Source organism: Octopus bimaculoides, chromosome 2 (genome assembly GCF_046866305.1).
Source record: "Octopus bimaculoides isolate indiv1 chromosome 2, ASM4686630v1, whole genome shotgun sequence".
Taxonomy (NCBI): Eukaryota; Metazoa; Mollusca; class Cephalopoda; order Octopoda; family Octopodidae; genus Octopus; species Octopus bimaculoides.
The window spans coordinates 84,146,985-84,169,733 of record NC_142929.1 but is presented as its reverse complement, the minus strand read 5'-3'; the positions used below and the strand labels follow the sequence as shown (position 1 = coordinate 84,169,733).

The window sequence follows — 22,749 nt, the reverse complement described above, 5'->3', positions numbered from 1 at the left end:
TGGTTAGTGAGAGCTGTGCGAGCCATGTACAGAGACGCTGTCAGTAAGGTGAGGGTTGGCAATGAGTACAGTGAAGAATTCCGGGTAGAGGTAGGGGTCCACCAAGGTCTGTCCTCAGCCCCCTCCTATTTATCATTGTCCTCCAGGCGATAATGGAAGAATTCAAGACAGGATACCCCTGGGAGCTCCTCTATGCTGATGACCTAGCACTAATTTCTGAATCACTATCAGAACTAGAGGTGTGGAAGTAGGGACTAGAATCGAAGGGCCTTAGGTTCAACTTAGCTAAAACCAAAGTTCTAAGTTTGAAGGTAAACAAAACACAGACCCCTTCAGGTAGATGGCCCTGCTCGATCGGTAGAAACTCTATAAGATGTACCCAGTGCAAGCTATGGACACATAAGAGGTGCAGCAATATCAAAGGCAGGCTAACTAGGAAGTTAGTTTTTGTATGTGGCAGATGTTCAGGTGCAATAAACACTGTAAACAAACAGGAAACAACTTCTGTCTCATTCCAGGGAGAAAAACTAGAGGTAGTTGATAGCTTCCACTATCTGGGTGACCAAGTTAGTAGTGGGGGTGGGTGTGCTGAAAGTGTATCTACTAGAATAAGAATAGCCTGGGCAAAGTTCAGAGAGCTCTTACCTCTGCTGGTGACAAAGGGAGTCTCACTCACAGTAAAAGGCAGACTGTATGACGCATGTGTACGAACAGCCATGCTACATGGCAGTGAAACATGGGCCTTGACTGCTGAGGACATGCATAACTCGCAAGGAATGAAGCCAGTATGCTCCGATGGATAAGTAATGTCAGTGTGCATACCCGACAGAGTGTAAGTATCTTGAGAGAAAAGTTGAACCTAAGAAGCATCAATTGTGGTGTGCAAGAGAGATGATTGCGCTGGTATGGACATGTGGCAAGAATGGATGAGGATAGCTGTGTGAAAAAGTGTCACACCGTAGCGGTTGAGGGAACCCGTGGAAGAGGCAGGCCCAGAAAGCACGACCTTCGAACTCTAGGCCTCACCGAGGCAATGACTTCTGACTGAGACCTTTGGAAATATGCTGTGCATGAGAAGACCCAGCAAGCCAAGTGAGACCAAAATCCAAAGCCTCTGCCAGGGATGTAGCCAGCCCACTTTTGCGTAACATTCCTTCTTTGGACACTAAACACCGCTGGCGAAGACCTGTTGAGGCAAGTGAAATCGAAATCGAACTAAATTTGTAGACTGGTTCGGCTTGCGAAGACCTGTTGGGACAAGCAAAAGTGAAATCGTGATGGCACCAGTACCAGTAAATCACTAAGAGCACTGTCCAAGCGTGATCGTTGCCAGAGCACCAGCTGTCTGGCTTTCGTGCCGGTGGCACGTAAATAGCATCATTTGAGCATGACCGTTACCAACATCGCCTTCCTGGCACGTGAAAAGACATTCGAGCGAGATCGTTGCCAGTCCCGCTGCACTGGCTCCTGTGCAGGTGGCATGTAAAATACACCATTTCGAGTGTGGTCGTTGCCAGTACCACCTGACTGGCCTTCGTGCCGGTGGTATGTAAAAGCACCCACTACACTCTCAGAGTGGTTGGCGTTAGGAACGGCATCCAGCTGTAGAAACTCTGCCAAATCAGATTGGAGCCTGGTGTAGCCATCTTGTTTCACCAGTCCTCAGTCAAATCTTCCAACCCATGGTAGCATGGAAAGCGGACGTTAAACGATGTTGATAATGATGATGATAATGGTGCTCCAGCATGACCACAGGCACTGGCTGAAACAAAAGTATACATATATATACATATATGCATATATATATATATATATATATATATACACACAAATATATATACATATATGCATATATATATATATATATATATATATATATATATATACACACAAATATATATACATATATGCATATATATATATATATATATATACACACAAATATATATACATATATGCATATATATATATATATATATATATATATATATATATATATATATATACATACATACATATATATACACACAAATATATATACATATATGCATATATATATATATATATATATATATATATATATATATATATATATATATATATATACATACATATATATACACACAAATATATATACATATATATACATATATATATATATATATATATATATATATATATATATATATACAAATATATATATATACATATATACACTAGCAGTATAGCCCAGCGCTGCCCGAGATTAAGCTAGGATTAGCAAGTGATCAAGTGCTTTATTTCAGACCAAAATAAGTAACATCGACATCAAATTTGAGCGAAATCCGTTGAAATTGGTTTGGCTGAAAATGGTTTGCTGGCAATTTGATTGGGAAATCCCATAAGGAATCAGTTTATTGGTTATTTCCACTCATTGACTGTTTTTTTTAAGTTGCATTAGAGATCTGCATAGGAGAAGGTTGATCTGAAGGTTTGCATTGGGGATCTGGATTGGAATAACTTCCCTAAAACCCTAACACCAACCCTAACCCTAAACCCTAACCCTAAAACCCTAACACCCTAGTGGAAATCGTGCAGGTGTTAATCTGAAAAATTACCAATCCCTTTTTGTGGTCCGAAAATCGGGTTGGAGGGGGGGGGAGCCGCGGAAATTTTACCCATTTATATTGTGTAATTCACTGACAAATTGTTACATACCTCTTTGTTTCATTGTTGTTGTGAAATATAAACAAAACTCTTTCGCTCCCAAAGTAGTATATGTGCTTGTGTCTGAGATTGAGAGGGGGGAGAAAGATGAACGATTTAAAATAAATAAATGATTTAAAATAAATATATTTTAATTGTTGTGTGAGAAAGTATATATAATCTCATTATAAAATATAGTGTCTTTCAAAAACATCCTATATTTAAAACTATATCTCATGTTTAAGAAAAAAAAAGCATTTTACATTTTCATTTTTCATGAACGCTGACACTGTCTTCCTTACTTCCCTCTCCCACTTTTTCTTTTGTTAGACGCTTTCTGTCTTCCTTACCTATCTTTTCTTTCGTTAGACGCTTTGTCTCCCTCTCCCACTTTTTCTTTACTTTTTTTTTTGTTAGACGCTGGCAAACAATCTCTATCTCTCACACATACATCAACACAATTTCTCTCTCTCCTTCATGCACATACGCACATTTTGACTTCGCCATGTTAGCAAACTTCAAAATTGGTAAAAGTTACGGTTGAAAATCGATTTTTACAGCTATATGCAGGTGCCTCTGAGAGAAAAAGTTGATGAAAATGCAGACAGGGTCATGTCGAATGTCCTCCTAAAATTGGAGCGACATGCGTGCTAATTTGTGGACGTGCATAAATTACATTCACGTACACACACACATCCTGCCTTTTATATATACAGATATATATATATATATATATATATATATATACATATATATATATATATATATATACACACATACAATGACACTCCAACTATTCATCATGATGGGGTGAGAGTAATTGTAGGCATAGAAATGGTGAGGGTGGTGGTGAAGAGAGAGAGAGAGAGAAATGAAAAGAGAGGGAGAGAAAGAGTCAGAAATTTAGGGAGAGCTGATGATGTTTTATTACAAGTAGTAGTGTTGATGGTGGTAGTAGGAGTAATAATAAAAGAGAGAGAAAGAGTGGGTGTGTGAGAGAAAGAGGGAAATGATGTACAACTTTGTTTAAGCATGTCTCTTTGACAGAAATTCCTGTCACTATTATTTTTGCTTTATTTTTTGCTTTCTTTAATACATATATATTTACACACACACACATACATATAAAATACACTTTAATTGAAATAAAGATTCCCCAAAATTAAACATATCAAATATAATAAATGTGAATGTCAGTGTGTCACACTTTTTCAACTTTAATAAATCCTTTCTACTGAAAGCACAATCCTGAAATTTTGGATTCCCAAATTTTCATTACTGTAATTGTTTTCAGCGATTTTTTCATGTGACATTTTGCAACCAAATTTTTTTGTACAATAACTTGTATAATCTAAAGGCTAACTCCATGAATAAATTTAAAAGATCCCGAGCTGAATCTAGACCTGTAATCCTGAAATTTTGGATTCTGATGTTTTCATTACTGCGATTGTTTTTGGAAATTTCTTTTACACGATTTTTTGTGATAATATGATCATCATTGGGCTATGACTTTGGATGAAGCAACTGCAACAAATTCTCCAAAACAAGTCAGAGATCTGTTTGCAGATCTTACTATTCGGGGTCAGTTGCTTAAAACCTATACACTAACTGAAAAACAACCCAACAGGGTGGCTTTTAAGCTAGTTGGTTATATGCGGAAATTTAGTCAACTCTATACCCAGAAGTTGGTCACACTAATTATTGAATATAGCAAATAATCCTTTAAGATCTACATATTTTTGTATCATTTGAAAATTAATATTTCGTCCATATCTTTGAAAATGTTTGTTTTGTGTTCCAAATTTGTATAAAGTTTGCATGTATAATATATTTTATTCAGTATAAATTTCGTTTGATTTCCTTCAATATTATCAAAGTAATGGCAATTTTATTGAAAATTTTTAGGGGTGTACATACTTGTGAGATACTGTACATACATCTATACATCTTGCTTACCAATCACACAGTTCAGGGTTCAGTCCCACTGTGTGGCACCTTGGGCAAGTGTCTTCTACTATAGCCTTGGGCAAACCAAAGCCTTGTGAGTGGATTTGGTAGATGGAAACTGAAAGAAGCTCATTGTATACATATATATATTTGTGTGTCTGTGTTTGTCCCCCCACCCAACATCGCTTGATAACCGATACTGGTATGTTTACATTTCCGTAACATAACGATAGAATAAGTACTAGGCTTACAAAGAATAAGTCCTGGGGTCGATTTGCTCAACTAAAGGCAGTGTTCCAGTATGGTCGTAGTCAAATGACTGAGACAAATAAAAGAATATACACACACACACATATATATATACATACATAAAACTTAGGGTGCAAAATATACCAGCTATGCTAGAAAGAAGAGTCAACACTCGAAAGCCACATATTTCACTCTAAGTAAACACGCATGGTTAATGCAGTGAATATAATAAAAATAGCCCTTACCTTTTTAAAACTACAAAGAAAAGTACAGACATCTCAGTATCGATTTCACCTCATGTGCTAGCAGCACGTAGGATCTTCACATGCATGCATGTGAAGATTTATTCACCAAAATAAGTACCATTACAATCAACACATTTTTGCCAACAAGTTACAAGTTTGTTTATTCCAATAACATAAAAATCTGGAATTCTGGAGCTGATGAACTCTTTGAACACACTTTCAGCATCAGTTTGATTTTAGGAACTCCTCTTGCAGGAAATCATCAAGATGCTTGAAAAAGTGGTAGTTGGTAGGAGAAAGGTCTGGAGAATAAGCTGGGTGGGAAGAACTTCATAGCCAAGTTCCCTCAACATCTGGAGCATCATCAGTGAAACGTGTGATCGAGCATTGTCATGAAAAATGATTGGCCCTCTTCTGTTGACCAATCTGGGATGGAGGAGTAGCAGTTTTTTGTTCATTCTAGCAATTTCATGGCAGTAATGGTTATTCTGGGTTTTAAGAAGTTATAATGGATGAGTCCAGCAGTATACCACCAGTCACCATAACTTTCTTTCTGAAGAACTCGGGTATAGGGAAGGTTTTCGGTGCTTCATTTTGGTCCAACCACCGTGAAGAACATTTTTTATTATTGCACAGAATCCACATTTCATCACAAGTTACAATATGGTCGAGAAATGAATTGGTCTGGTTATGGAGAAGAAGCAACAAGCAAATTTCATACCTGCGCATTTTCCGATTTTCATTCAAATCGCATGGTACCCATTTGTTGAGCTTTTTTGATTTTCTGATCGCATGCAAATGGTTGCAGGCAGTTTTATGGTTAACTTGAAGTTCTTTTGCCAGTTCTCGAGTGGTTTTACATGGATCTTTCTCAATGAGGTCTTTAATTGACTGTCATTGATAACAGATGGGTGTCCACTATGATCATGATCTTCAAGGTTCAGGTCTCCACTACAAAATCATTTAAACCATTTTTGAGCTGAATACTTACTGGTCATTTCCTCACCAAACATTTCGTTGATATTGCAAGCAGTTTCAGCTGCTTTACATCTTTTTTTTAAGTTGAATAGCAAAATTGCTTGAATATCATGCTTCGACAGTTCCATTTCAGATGATTGTAACAATAGTGAAAAAAATATCATTTTAATTTATTGATGCATTTCGGCAAGTCTATGTCTACATTATCAGACAATTGCAAAAAAATATTTTAAAAATATCAAAACTCTGCAAAAATCTGGTACAAATTCTTCATGGTTCAAAGCGTTGTGCCTGATATATATATATATATATATATATATATATATATATATATATATATATATATATATATATACACGCCTGGCGGTGTTAGCTATAGTCTAGTCACCCATATAGTCAATCAGATGATACATGAAGGAGTCATACCTAATGACTGGTGTAGCAGCACCATAGTCAACTGCTACAAAGGTGATGCATTAGATACGAATAATTACAGGGGTACCAAGTTGTTGGATCAGGTAATGAAAGTCATGGAGAGGATCATAGCCTAACTAATTAGGGAGAGAGTCAGTTTAGACAGGATGAAGTTTGGGTTTGTGCCAGGGAAAAGCACCACTGATGCTATATTTCTGGTAAGACAGCTTCAGGAGAAATACCTAGCCAAAGATAAACCTCTGTACCTGGTTTCGTAGACATGGAGAAGTCTTTGATAGGGACCCCTAATCCCTTATCCGGTGGTGAATGTGAAAACTAGGTACAGATGAATGGTTAGTGAGAGCTGTACAAGCCATGTACAGGGATGCTGTCAGTAAGGTGAGGGTTGGCAATGAGTAAAGTGAAGAATTCCGGGTAGGAGTAGGGGGTCCACCAAGAATCAGTCCTCAGCCCCCTCTTATTTATCATAGTCCTCCAGTCAATAACAGAAGAATTCAAGACAGGATGCTCCTGACAGCTTCTCTATGCTGATGACTTTGCTCTAATAGTTGAGTCACTATCAGAACTAGAAGAGAAGTTTCAGGTGTGGAAGCAAGGTTTAGAATCGAAGGGCCTTAGAGTTAATCTAGCAAAAACCAAAGTCTTAATAAGTAGGAAGGCAGACAAATCACAAATCTTTTCAGGAAGTTGGCCCCGCTCGATCTGTAGAAAAGGCATAGGTAGAAACTCTATAAGATGTACCCAGTGTAAGCTATAGACACATAAGAGGTGCAGCAATATCAAAGGCAGGCTAACCAGGAAGATAGTTTTTGTATGTGGCAAATGCTCAGGAGCAATAAACACTGAAAATGTGCAGAGAACAACTTCTGTCACATTCCAGAGAGAAAAACTACAAGTAATTGATAGCTTCTATTACCAAGGGGAACAAGTCAGTAGCGGGGGTGGATACTCTGTAGCTGCTAGAATGAGAATAGCCTGGGCAAAGTTGAGAGAGCTCCCACCTCTGCTGGCGACAAAGGACCTCTCGCTCAGAGTAAAAGGTAGACTGTATGACACATGTGCAAACAGCCATGCTACATGGCAGTGAAACATGGGCCTTGACTGCTGAGGACATGTAAGCTTGCAAGGAATTAAGCTAGTATACTCTGCTGGATATGTAACGTGAGTGTGCATACACGACAGAGTGTAAGCATCCTGAGAGAAAAGTTGGACCCAAGAAGCATCAAATGTGGTGTACAAGAGAGATGACTGTACTGCTATGGTCATGTGTTGCATATAGATGAGGACAGCTGTGTGAAAATGTACCACACCCTAGCAGTAGAGAGAACCTGTGGAAGAGGTAGACCCAGGAAGACCTGGGATGAGGTGGTGAAGCACGACTTTTGAACATTGGGCAACAGGGAGGCGATGACAAGTGACTGAGACCTGGCAAGCCAAGTGAAACCGTAACTGTGGCCTATGCCAGTGCAGCATAACCAGCCCATTTAAGAGTACCCTTCAGTCAGTGGGCAATAAACTGCACTTGTGAAGACCTGCTGAGTTAAGTGAAGTCACTGTCGTGGCCAATGACAGTACTGCCTGATTGGCATCCATGCCAGTGGCACGTAAAAAGCACCATTCGAGTGTGGTCAATGCCAGTGCCACCTGACTGGTCCCATGCCAGTGGCAAGTAAAATAACCATTCAAGCGTGATTGTTGCCAGTACCACATGACTCGTTCCTGTGTTGGTGGCATGTAAAAAGCACCATTTGAGAGTGGTCAGTGTCAGTGCCGTCTGACTGGCTCCTGTGCCAGTGGCATGTAAAAAGCACCATTCAAATGTGGTCAATGCCAGTACCCACTGACTGGCCCTCGTGCCAGTGGCATGTGAAAAGCACCCACTACACTCTTGGAGTGGTTGGCATTAGGAAGGGCATCCAGCTGATAGAAACTTTGCCAGATCAGATTGGAGCCTGGTGCAGCCTTCTGGCTTGCCAGTCCTCAGTCAAACTGTCCAACCCATGCCAGCATGGAAAGCAGACGTTAAACGATGATGATGATGATATATATAGATAGATAGATAGATTAGTAGGTAGATAGACAGATAGATACATATCCAGGGTGTGTGGAAAGTAACTAGGCATTAGAAATTGCTTATAGAATTTTTAGAATCACTGAAATCATGATGAAAACATTTTTTAAACAGACAACACTAATGGGGATTTCTTATTACCCTATTTCTTATTTTCCAGATAGCTGATCGCTTGACTGTTTAGGAGTGACTTAACATAGCAGCATGCTATGAAGTGTGGAATTCCATTGTTTTGGTTCAGAGATGGTAGCATGCATGGAAAGGTAAGAATGCAACACTACATTCGGAGACAATAAAAAGTGTTCATGCAAAGCTGATGACTACGGGCTCCGTGACCGATGCAAGAAAAAGTGGCCGTTCAACTACATTCTGATCAGTGGAGAATGTGGCAACAGTGCAGGAAATGTTTAATCACAACCCACAAAAATCAACATGTCAAGCAGCTTGTGAAAGTGGACTAACAAGACACACAATACACACGGTGTTGTATAGCAAATTGAATTCCAGAACGGACAAGTGGTTGGTCTTTATAATATATCAGTAAGTACACTATTGTAACATCTTTATGGGTATGTTTTTGGATAAATATTAATTAGCACCATTTACAAAATCATAAGTACTATTCTTTTTCTAGACCTATTGGCGAATCCAGTTATACTAAAGTATTAGTTTTATTTTATTATTATTTAGAATCACGTAAGAGTGGCTGTGTGGTAAGTAGCTTGCTTACAAACCACATAGTCCCGGGTTCAGTCCCACTGCGTGGCACCTTGGGCAGGTGTCTTCAACTATAGCCTCGGGCCGATCAAAGTCTTGTGAGTGGATTTGGTAGACGGAAACTGAAAGAAGCCCGTCGTATATATGTATATATATATAGGCTTACAAAGAATAAGTCCTCGGGTCGATTTGCTCGACTAAAGGCGGTGCTCCAGCATGGCTACAATTAAATGACTGAAAAGAGTAAAGGAGTATACCCTGGTACCCCTAAAGAAAGATAAACCCACCAATTATTTTTCTAGTTTATTCATTTGCTCATTAACTTCAAGCTTTACACTGTAAAATGGTGTGATTCTAATTTATTAAGCCTTCTTTCCTCATCTTGAGACGCTATTCTTTCCTCTTCCCTCTTCTTTTCTTTTATGTATTTGTATGCACTCTGATGAAGCTCCATGTACCAGATTGGATGTGCTAAAAAAGAGGACAAATATTATTCTCATAATTTTCTTTGGCAGCACAATGGTAGCAGAAATGGCTGTTAGTAATGTTAAAGTTTTGCCTTAAAAAAATAATAACCGATGCTAATCAATTTGTTTGTTGATCAAAAGTTTTCTCCATTTTCTGCTTATTTTAAATTTATATATATATATATATATATATATATATATATGAAGCAAAACGCATATAATCAATAAATTCCTTTAATTCCTACATATGTTTCAAAATATATGTGCACTCTACTTCAAAGAAGTAAGAGGTGCTGGAATTGCACATAAATTCATCTTCAGGGAACCAACATACAAATAGTAAGACATGCGCTAAATGTTAGGGTTGCGTATGAGTTATCTATATATATAAAAATGAGAATGTGTGTCTGTGTCTGTGTGTGTGTGTGTGTGTGTTTCCCTAAAACTCGAGAACTACACAACCAATTTCATTCAAATTTTACACATGCCTTACTTAGGGTCCCGGTTGTGTTTTAGTCAAAACTTCTTACACATGCCTTACTTAGGGTCCCGGTTGTGTTTTAGTCAAAACTTCTTGCATAGTTCGAGCCCACAGCAACATAATATCTCCTCCACTATTTAAGTATTACGTGTCAAAAGTGAAACAAAAACACTCATGTCAAATACTTTCACTTTAAAAATGAAACTATTCCACTAACTGAAACAATCACATTTCGATACTGTAATGACAGATACTTTCACTTTAATGGTTTCAGAGAGAGAGAGAGAGATGTATATGTATACATGTATACATATAGATGTATAGGTACACGTATATGTATAGATATATATAGAGATATAGATCTATATGCATACATGTATATGTATACATATGTGTAGATGTATATATATAGATGTACATGTAATATGCACACATATATACATACATACAGATATCTATACATATATACACTCACACACACACACATACACACAAACGCACACATTAGTCATTTGTTTTTTTATCCAAAACTACGTAAAAGTACTGAATGGATCTTTATGAAATTTGGAAATTATATTCTATGCATAACGGCCATAACCACCATGAACATTCATATATTTTTGATGTTGATGAAATCTTAACCATACAGATTACACACAAATAAAGTAATATTTCTAAAATTTCTTCTTAGAAGTTACAAAGACCCCTTCATGGGGACTTCACACCCACAATTTAGTCATTTTTCCTAAGCAAAGACGAATACAGTTGTATTATTGGAACCTATAGGGTCACCCGAACATAACTGTAAGGAACGACCGTGTGAACTCAAAAAGGAGAAATGGTGACGAATGGAAAAACAGGACTCTTTTTATTTAAACGCGTCACACGGTCGAACACAAAATATATATATCAATGATGATATACATGATATGTTATGCGACGAGAACATAGATGACCAGTAATGAAAGACCACAACCGTATTAGATGAATAACAGAAATATTTATTGTAGCGTTAAAGATGTATGTCTGTGTGAGAGTTGAATGCGACATATAATAACATAATCAAAGACAGGCCGTCGTACAAAGAAAAGTATGTATGTGAGTGATACATGTATATGTATGTGAAATATTACAGTAGAGAAAGAGTCAATAACAAGTGAGCAATTATACCAGTTCTTTAGTACACTATAGGAAAAGTTCTGTATGTGAAGTGAGTTGGCTGAGTGTGGCAGAGATGATCTCTAGTTGTGATGTCGTGGCATCGATGCCGGGCCGTGATTCTTGTTATACAGATGTTTGTCGTTTGTCGTTTGGCAGAGCTTATCACTAGTTGTGTTTTGGCTTCGATGCCAGGGCCTTGAGGACAGACGTTTATCGCAGGCTGAGATCTCTTGTCTGTTTATTATCGTGGTGAAGCTAAGTCACCTAACAGAATCGAAGAGAGAGATGTGTGCCGCGGAGGTTTGGTTTGGTGTACATAGTAAGTCGTGTTGACGCTGGTGGTGTAGAGGCTGCTTGGTAGTAGTCGTAGAAACGTGTTGCTGATATGGCGACAGCGGTGGTCATCGTTGGCTGGACGAAGCTGTTGAAGTGGTCGCTGGCTAATTGTTGCTGCTGCTGTCGTGTGGTACACCGAACAGATCTCAAAGAGAAACTGGACCGAGACAAATTTGTGGGGTATGAGTTGATCTATTTATAGCGTTAAGGGGACTCACCAGATATCAGAAATATACTCTATCACGTGACCTTACTAAGGGCTGTGATTGGTCAGTTTGCGTTCTGGCGGGAACGATTCGAAGAAGTTGCCGATTCGAATAATGATCAGTCACGTGATGACAAGGAATGGGTTCTCTACTACGCTCGCATTTATTTATATTTAAATGAGAAGATTGTATGTAATGGCGATAGTAGCTTGTATCTAATGGCGGGAGGTAGTTTCACTACACTAGCCTCGCACCAGTCGGTTTGTCGAAGACAAACAGACGAAAAAAAAAAAAATTGTAGTGAAAAAGACTTAAAGAACGGTTGGTCTATTACTGGCATTTAGTCACCATTTTTGGAAAAGTTATGTGAACTTTTCAAGTTGGGCTGTACAGATCAGAAGGGCTGTATGAACGAATCAACGTCAGGGGTCACCAATTGTAAGGAACGACCGTGTAAACTCAAAAAGGAGAAATGGTGACGAATGGAAAAACAGAGGACTCCTTTTATTTAAACGCGTCACACGGTCGAACACAAAATATATATATCAATGATAATATACATGATATGTTATGCGACGATAACCTAGATGACCAGTAATGAAAGACCACAACCGTATTAGATGACTAACAGAAATATTTATTGTAGCGTTAAAGATGTATGTCTGTGTGAGAGTGTGAATGCGACATATAATAACATAATCAAAGACAGGCCGTCGTACAAAGAAAAGTATGTATGTGAGTGATACATGTATGTGTATGTGAAATATTACAGCAGAGAAAGAGTCAATAACACGTGAGCAATTATACCAGTTCTTTAGTACACTATAGGAAAAGTTCTGTATGTGAAGTGAGTTGGCTGAGTGTGGCAGAGCTGATCACTAGTTGTGATGTCGTGGCATCGATGCCGGGCCGTGATTCTTGTTATACAGATGTTCGTCGTTTGTCGTTTGGCAGAGCTTATCACTAGTTGTGTTTTGGCTTCGATGCCAGGGCCTTGAGGACAGACGTTTATCGGAGGCTGAGATCTCTTGTCTGTTTATTATCGTGGTGAAGCTAAGTCACCTAACAGAATCGAAGAGAGAGATGTGTGCCGCGGAGGTTTGGTTTGGTGTACATAGTAAGTCGTGTTGACGCTGGTGGTGTAGAGGCTGCTTGGTAGTAGTCGTAGAAACGTGTTGCTGATATGGCGACGGTGGTGGTCATCGTTGGCTGGATGAAGCTGTTGAAGTGGTCGCTGGCTAATTGTTGCTGCTGCTGTCGTGTGGTACACCGAACAGATCTCAAAGAGAAACTGGACCGAGACAAATTTGTGGGGTATGAGTTGATCTATTTATAGCGTTAAGGGGGCTCACCAGATATTAGAAATATACTCTATCACGTGACCTTATTAAGGGCTGTGATTGGTCAGTTTGCGTTCTGGCGGGAACGGTTCGAAGAAGTTGCCGATTCGAATAATGATCAGTCACGTGATGACAAGGAATGGGTTCTCTACTACACTTGCATTTATTTATATTTAAATGAGAAGATTGTATGTAATGGCAATAGTAGTTTGTATCTAATGGTGGGAGGTAGTTTCACTACATAACAGATGAGCATTATTTGTAATTCAATGGTACAACAGTGTAAGACTATCCTTTCAGATATACTTACATTGTGATTTCTGCAATGTGGTGCATAAATTGTCAAGTAAATGAGACGCATCTTTGCCTCCACTGATTCACTTGCAAAGTGTTGAGTAAAATTATTTCGTTGCAGACCTCCTTTCAGTCTTTTTATTATCACTGAGTCACACATAGTCCCCAGTTAGTAACATTGATTTCAAGGCCTTCCCAGATGAGTGACTGGCATTTCATCATCATCATCATCATCGTTTAACGTCCGCTTTCCATGCTAGCATGGGCTGGACGATTTGACTGAGGACTGGTGAAACCGGATGGCAACACCAGGCTCCAGTCTGATTTGGCAGAGTTTCTACAGCTGGATGCCCTTCCTAACGCCAACCACTCAGAGAGTGTAGTGGGTGCTTTTACATTGATTGTAAATTTTTTCTGCAGTTACCTATCGGTATAGTGGTCATTTGCAAACTCCAGAGGCGACACTTTCATTTCCCTTTACTCCAAATGTCACACGTTCTTATTTCAATTGGGTCATGCCCTTCCCGTTGCTATAGATCCGTAATGCATCTTACAGCTGTGCCTGTCACCTGTATGGTGAGGAATCCTACATTGGCGAGTAATAACGACTACGCTCGGGTAGCCAACTGATTATCGTGATCATTCGTCTTTTGGTTTCCTGTAGCTTTACTCTCTTTTACAAACCCAGTGAATATACATATATTTCCTATTTCAAAGAAATTCAAACAATACATATTACACCCAAGTTAAAAACATTCCCAACAATTCAACTTCTCTGGTTGACATTAACACACTCACCCTCAATAGGGGCCTTAACTCCTACATTTTTCATCTCCAAGAGCTCCATTCTTCATGAGCAAAATCCTTTTTACAGGGTCCATAACACTAGAATTTTCGAATATGCGAATAAATATCAGATATATAAAGATGAGAATATGTCTGTGTGAATCCATAAAACTCAAGAACTACACAACCAATTTCATTTGAAATTAACACATACCTTACTTAGGGTCCATGTAGTGTCTTAGGCCAAAACAATTTTATAACTCCTTATGTAAACAAACTGAGGTAAAACTAAGCGGAGATTGTAAATATAATAAATTAAATTAAACACCCATAGCATTGTAACATATTAAGATACGGTTATTAACCTAAATAAATGGTAATGCAATGTACAAAACTATCATGTGATGAAATAATAAAAGTAATAAACATGCTTACGAGAAAAAGATCGAAAACATGTAAGTGAGGTTACGAGTGTGCTTAAACCCAGCGAATGCAGCTTTACTGAGAAAGATTTGGTGAACCAACTATGGAAGGGGAAAAGTAAAAACAACTGGCATTAGAGTCTGATATAATTATTATTTAAGATAATATTTTAATGATATTATTCCTGTTATTGTTACTATTATTGTTATTGTCAAGGTTAAAAGTAAATACTAAGCTGGGTGATTGTACATACCACTTATAAGGCGGATGTCCACTAGAGAGAATGTCATGGTGAAAAAATAAAAATAATAATAATAATTAAAATAAGTAAGAAGGATGAAACTAACGATAAGAACAAAAGGTGAGTTTCCGCCAATGCTGGCATCTATATGCTCTCTGTGTTATCTGGTTTACTAGATAATTCTTGGAGAACAGAATGTGGAAAAGCTCCAAGTTACAAAGAGGACAAAAATCCTTACCTTTGTCATAGGGTATCGAGGAAGCCAGTATTGACCATTCCAAAGAGAATTGTTTATTGCAATCTTTAAGTTTCCAGATAAATTTATTTAGATCAGTGCTATTAACTTTATTCCTATCCCTAAAAGAAGAATAATGGTTGGAAATTCTCCTGGAGACCTGCATCGTACATAACACAAGATGTCTGTATTAGTCATTACCTTACATTGATAAACCATATTTTTGGTCCTGGTATTCGCACATTCCAGCACCTCTTACTTCTTTGAAGTAGACTGCACATATATTTTGAAACATATGTAGGAATTAAAGGAACCTATTGACTATATGTGTTTTGCTCCATTTATTATTATTCTTCATATCTACTCAAAATACATCATTTTAACTTGATATTTCTACCTATTAACCGAGTATGATATCCCAGTTTTTGTGATTTTTGCCACCCAGGTAACCATCTTTTTGCGCTCCCCGCCACCGTCTGTTCTCTATTATCTTTATATTTCTTTCCATGTAAACATCACTCGATCTCTGTTTTGTCTTAAATTCATGCTAATTTATGTATTTTTTTCTTTACTTTATTCAAGTTATTGCTTTTTCTTTACTTTATTCAAGTTATGCTCCTCTAAGCCCAAACCTGTCTAAAATTTTGTCTCTCCCCCCTTTAAAAATTACGATTTAATTCTCATTCAATTATGTTACCGATTTAAGCATTTAATCTCACGATTTATACACTGCTGTCTCTTTCAACTTTGTTCTAAAAACCCAAGGAATTTAACCAGCGTGATGTACTGTTGCCTGTACCTCTCTCTCTCTCTGCACCACTATTTCTGTCTCTCCCCCTCTCTCTCTGCATCACTACTTCTCTCTCTCCCTCTTCGACTCGTATGTGACCCTAACTCTATATAACCAGTTCAATTTCCAACTTCATCCTAATCGTCTTCGAATCTCTCTGCTGACAGAACTACGAGGCTCTCTTGGCTCGCGGTATGACCGCCCTCCCCCTCCACCAGTACCGGAAGTTTATATCGTCTACCATCCTTGGCTGTCTCCTGCGAACACTCCTAGAAGCCTTCTACCACCCCTCCCCTCTTATCGACCTTATAGCACATAAAGATTGTGTAGTATATGCAGGTTGTAGGTATTGTTTTGTTTATGAATTCTGCCAAATGCAAGCTTTCTTTTCAGGTACACGACACCGCTTTCCTCCATCCCAGGGTCACACAGGCCCACTTCTCTGACACCCACTCCTCCCACACCGTCAGAATTGGCACTCTCAACATCGGCATGCTGAAAGGTAGGTCTGGTGAGATTGTTGAGATGCTTGAATGGAGACGCGTGGATTTGTGCTGCATCCAAGAAGTTAGATGGAGAGGAGGTTCCGCAAGGTTCCTCACAAGCAAAGAACACAGGTACAAGATTTTCTGGGCAGGGAACACTGATGGGGTCGGGGGCATGGGAATACTCCTAGCAGAGAAATGGATTGATAAGGTAATCGAGGTAGTCAGAATATGTGACAGAGTACTTAAGATTAGGCTAGTGCTTCATCATAGGTTAGCTACCGTCATCTCGGCCTATGCCCCTCAACCGGGGCTACCAGATGGGCAGAAAGACCAATTCTACGACACCCTCCTGCAAACTACCTCATTGACGAATGACAGGGACCTTCTCTTTGTGGCTGGTGATTTCAATGGTCATGTTGGAGGTCATGCAGGGGGCTTCCATGGCATTCATGGAGGCTATGGCTTCGCTTCCCGCAATGAGGAGGGAACCAGATTGCTGGAGTTTTGTGATGCAAACGATCTTATGGTTTGCAATACCAACTTCAAGAAACCTGCTTGTCACCTACCACTCCGGCAAACACTCTAGCCAAATCGACTACATCCTCACCAGAAATAAGGAAAGAGGGCAGCTTATAAATGCCAAAACCTTCCCTGGCGAAGAATGTACCACTCAACACAGATTAGTAGTTAGCGACTTCGGGATCAAGGCAAAAAGGATACCCAGAAGTAGACCGACTTGGAGGAGAAGGGTTTGGAAACTTACATTACATATGTATGTATGTATGTGTGTATGTATGTGTCTCTGTTTGTCCTCCCACCAGCATTTGACAACTGATGTTGGTGAGTTTATGTCCCCACAACTTAGCGGTTCGGCAAAAGAGACCAATAGATTAAATACTAAGCTTACAAAGAATTAGTCCTTGGGTCGATTTGTTCAATTAAAGGTGGTGCTCCAGTATGGCTGCGGTCAAATGACTGAAACAAGTAAAAGAATAAATGTATATACATATTACATATATATATATATATATATATATATATATATATATATATATATACATACGTCAAGATCACCAGCAGTCTACCTCCCACACACAGCCCCTCGTTCCCGATCACCGTTTGTTATCTCCCCCTTTCTTAGCTCTCCTGAAATAAGAATTTCTAACTTCCGGTCAGTCATTGTTATGATCGGCCATTATTATGATTGACCGTTGACTGAACACTATTCAATTTTTTTTCTCCGTGTTTTTCTCCTTGTCTCCGTATTCTTTCTGTTGAAGAGCGTAGCTCGAAACGTCAAAGACTTTCCGTATTCCCGAGCGTCATACTAATATACTTTTGTTATTTACACCACCTGTCCTCGTCTGTTGTTATTTTTTGTATATTCTCCCATATATATATATGTATATATATATATATATATATATATATATATATATATAATGTATATATATATATATATATATATATAATGTATGTATATATATATATATATATATATAATGTATGTATATATATATATATATATATATAATGTATGTATATATATATATATATATATATATATATATATATATAATGTATGTATATATATATATATATATATATATATATATATATAATGTATGTATATATATATATATATATATATATATATATATATATAATGTATATATATATATATATATATAATGTATATATATATATATATATATATAATGTATGTATATATATATATATAATGTATGTATATATATATATATATAATGTATGTATATATATATATATATATATATATATATATATATATATATATATATATATTAAATGAGTACAGTAATGAATTCTGGGTAGAGGTAGGGGTCCACCAAGGTTCCGTCCTCAGCCCCCTCCTATTTATCATAGTCCTTCAGGCAATCACAGAGGAATTCAAGACAGGTTGCCCCTGGGAGCTCCTCTACGCTGATGACCTTGCACTAATTGAGGAGTCACTATCAGAACTAGAGGAGAAGTTTCAGGTGTGGAAGCAAGGACTAGAATCGAAGGGCCTTAGAGTCAACCTAGCTAAAACCAAAATCCAGACACACTAGCCAAATTGACTACATCCTCGCCAGAAAAAAAGAAAGAGGGCTGCTTATAAATGACAAAACTTTCCAGGCGAAGAATGTACCCCTCAACATAAATTAATAGTTAGCGACTTCAGGATCAGGGCTAAATGGATGCCCAGAAGAAGACCAGCTTGGAGGAGAAGGGTCTGGAAGCTTAAAGATCCTGCAAATGGACAGAGATTTAGAGAGGTATTACTCGAAGTCTTCGACGAAATAGAAGGGGATATAGCATCATACAACATGGAAGACAACTGGAGGTTTCGACGGGACAACCTGCTGAGAGCCACTGACCAAATCTATGGATGGTACAAAGTCCTCTCTCAACCCAAGATAACATGGTGGTGGAACAATGTGGTTGACAGGGCTATTAGACAAAAGAAACAGGCTTGGGAAGACTGGAAGAACGGTGGTAGCAGGGAATTGTATCAGACTGCCAGAAGGGAAGCTTCGAGACAGGTTTATATAGCCAGAACGGAAGCAGAAAAGAAAAAATTTGCCAATGTTCTGTGCCATAAGGACCAAAGACTTGAAGTATTTCATGTTGCAAGACAGTGTGTGAGAGAGAATTGTGATGTCGTAGGAGAGAAATGTGTCTGCATGGATGATGGTTCACTTGCTCTAAACGAGGCTGGAAAGAGAGAGGTTTGGAGATGCCACTATGAAAGGTTGCTCAATAAAGAGAATGAATGGGAGAAAGAGAGTCTGCTTGATGTCGACCCAACAGAGGGGCCAGCTATCTAAGTTGACAGTACCTTGGTAAAGCAATTAAGAGTATGAAGTCAGGGAAAGCTCCTGGGCCATCAGGAATCACTGCAGAGATGCTTAAAATATCTGGCGGTGTGTTGGCTATAACCTAGTCACCAATATAGTTAACCAGGTGATACATGAAGGACTCATACCCAATGACTGGTGTAGCAGCACCATAGTCAACTGCTACAAAGGTAAAGGTGACGCTTTAGATACAAATAATTACAAAGGTATCAAGTTGTTGGATCCGGTAATGAAGGTCACCAAGAGGGTCATAGCCTAACTAATTAGGGAGAGAGTCAGTTTAGATGAAATGCAGTTTGGTTTCATGCCAACGAAACGCACCACTGATGCTAAATTTCTGGTAAGACAGCTGCAGGAGAAATACCTAGCCAAAGATAAACCTCTGTACCTGGCTTTTGTTGACATGGAGAAAGACTTTGACAGGGTCCCCCGATCCCTTATCTAGTGTCAATGAGGAAACTAGGGATAGATGAATGGTTAGTGAGAGCTGTGCAAGCCATGAACAGGGATGCTGTCAGTAAGGTGAGGGTTGGCAATGAGTACAGTGAAGAATTCTGAGTTGGTGTAGGGGTCAACCAAGGATCTGTCCTCAGCCCCCTATTATTCATCATAGACATCCAGGCAATAACAGAGGAATTCAAGACAAGATGACCCTGGGAGCTCCTCTATGCTGATGACCTTGCTCTAATTGCAGAGTCACTATCAGAACTAGAGGAAAAATTTCAGGTGTGGAAGCAAGGATTAGAATCGAAGGGCCTAAGAGTCAACCTAGCTAAAACCAAAGTTCTAATAAGTAGGAAAGTAGACAAATCACAAACCCCTTCAGGTAGATAGCCCTGCTCGATCTGTAGAAAAGGCATAGGTAGAAACTCTATAAGATGTACCCAGTGCAAGCTATGGACACGTAAGAGGTGCAGCAATATCAAAGGAAGGCTAACTAGGAAGATAGTTTTTGTATGTGGCAGATGCTCAGATTCAATAAACATTGAAAATGTGCAGAGAACAATTTCTGCCACATTCCAGGGAGAAAAACTATAAGTAGTTGATAGCTTCCGTTACCTAGCCGACCAAGTCAGTAGCTGGGGAGGGTGTGCTGAAAGTGTAGCTGCTAGAATAAGAATAGCCTGGGTGATGTTCAGAGAGCTCTTACCTCTGCTTGTGACAAATGGCCTCTTGCTCAGAGTAAAAGGCAGACTGTATGACGCATGTATATGAACAGCCATGCTACGTGGCGGTGAAACATTGGTCGTGACTGCTGAGGACATGCGTAGGCTTGCAAGGTATGAAGCCAGTATGCTCCGCTGGATTTGTAATGTTAGTGTACACACACGACAGAGTGTAAGCACCCAGAGAGAAAAGCTGGATTTAAGAAGCATCAGGTGTGGTGTGCAAGGGAGACGATTGCGTTGGTATGGTCAAGTATTGGAAATGAATGAGGACAGCTGTGTGAAAAAGTGTCACCCTCTAGCAGTTGAGGGTACCTGTGGAAGAGGTAGACCCAAGAAAACCTGGGTGAGGTGGTGAAGCATGACCTTCATACATTGGGTCTTACCGAGGCAATGACTAGTGACCAGAACCTTTGGAGATATGCTGTGCTTGCGAAGACCCGACATGCCAAGTGAGACCATAGCCCATGGCCTATGCCAGTGGGTGTAACCAGCCCATTTATGAATACCCCTCATTCATTGGACAATAAACCTTGCTTGTCAAGACCTATTGAGGTAAGTGAAATCAAAATCAAAATTGCTGACGTGGCTGACAACAGTACCGCCTGATTGGCACTCATGCCAGTGGAACATTAAAAGCACATCCAAGCGTGATTGTTGCCAGGGCCACGGATTGGTTCCCGTGCTGGTGACACGTGAAAAGCACCATTCGAGTATGATCATTGCCAGCATCGCCTTACCGGCACATGTGCCGGTGGCACATGAAAAACAACATATGAGTGTGAGCGTGGTCGTTGCCAGGATCCGCCTGACTGGCACTCATGCCGGTGGCATATAAAAAGCACCCACTATACTCTTGGAGTGGTTGGTGTTAGGAAAGGCATCTAGTTGTAGAAAGTTGCCAGACCAGATTGAACCTGGTGCAGCCTCTGGCTCACCAGTCCTCAGTCAAAATATCCAACCTATGCCAGCATGGAAAGTGGACGTTAAATGATGATGATGTATGTGTGTGTGTGTGTGTATATACACACACACATGTATATGTGTGTGTGTATATATGTACATATACAGAGATGTATATATACATATATATGTATGTATGTATATATATATATATATATATATATATATATATATATATATATATATATATATCTACATATATGTATACATATGTACATACATATACATATATTATTTACATACATACATATATATTATTAACATACACATACACACACAATTATATATATATATATATGAAATCGTTCAAGCGGGATCGTTGCCAGTGCCCCCGGACTGGCTCATGTGCGGGCGACACATGATATCTTTCGAGCGACATTGTTGCCAGTGCCCCTGGACTGGCACTTGTGCGGGTGACACATGAAATGTTTCGAGCGACATTGTTGCCAGTGCCCCTGGACTGGCTCATGTGCGGGCGACACGTGATAACTTTTGAGCGAGACCGTTGCCAGTGCCCCTGGACTGGCTCTTGTATGGGTGACACATGAAATGTTTCGAGCGGGATTGTTGCCAGTGCCCATAGACTGGCTCATGTGCGGGCGACACATGAAATCTTTCGAGCGAGATCGTTGCCGGTGCCCCTGGGCCGGTTTGCGGGTGACACATGAGGTTTTTCGAGTGAGGTCGTTGCCGGTGCCCCCGGGCCGGCTCGTGTGCGGGCGACACATGGGGTCTTTCGAGCGGGATCGTTGCCAGTGCCCTTGGACTGGCTCTTGTGCGGGTGACACGTGCAGCTTTTTTTTTTTTCCTTTTTTTTTCGAGCGGGATCGTTTGCCAGTGCCCCCGGACTGGCCCATGTGCGGGCGACACATGAAATCTTTCGAGCGGGATCGTTGCCAGTGCCCCTGGACTGGCTCATGTGCAGGCGACACATGAAATCTTTCGAGCGGGATCGTTGCCAGTGCCCATGGACTAGCTCTTGTGCGAGTGACACATGAGGTTTTTCGAGCGAGATCGTTGCCGGTGCCCCTGGACTGGCTCTTGTACGGGTGGCACATAAAAGACACCATTTCGAGCGTGGCCGTTTTCGTGCGGGTGACACGTAAAAGCACCCACTACACTCTCTGAGTGATTGGCGTTAGGAAGGGCATCCAGCTGTAGAAACT

At 39.5% G+C, this 22,749-nt stretch overlaps 1 protein-coding gene across 6 annotated transcripts in view; it reads right to left on the bottom strand.

Annotated features, from left to right (window-relative positions):
* Nucleotides 1–22,749, bottom strand: part of LOC106881778 (winged helix repair factor 1-like) — a 147,262-nt gene that overhangs the window by 110,729 nt on the left and 13,784 nt on the right. For 2 of the 6 annotated variants that reach the window (XM_089347096.1, XM_089347095.1), the window contains 2 exons: nucleotides 17,483–17,550; nucleotides 9,615–9,798 (listed from right to left, as the gene is read on the bottom strand). The exons of 2 other annotated variants lie outside the window; for them this stretch is intronic. The gene's annotated coding sequence lies outside the window, so the exon portion shown is untranslated. The remainder of the gene's footprint in view (nucleotides 1–9,614; nucleotides 9,799–17,482; nucleotides 17,551–22,749) is intronic. 2 more of the 6 variants (XM_089347097.1, XM_089347098.1) reach the window with 1 other exon arrangement.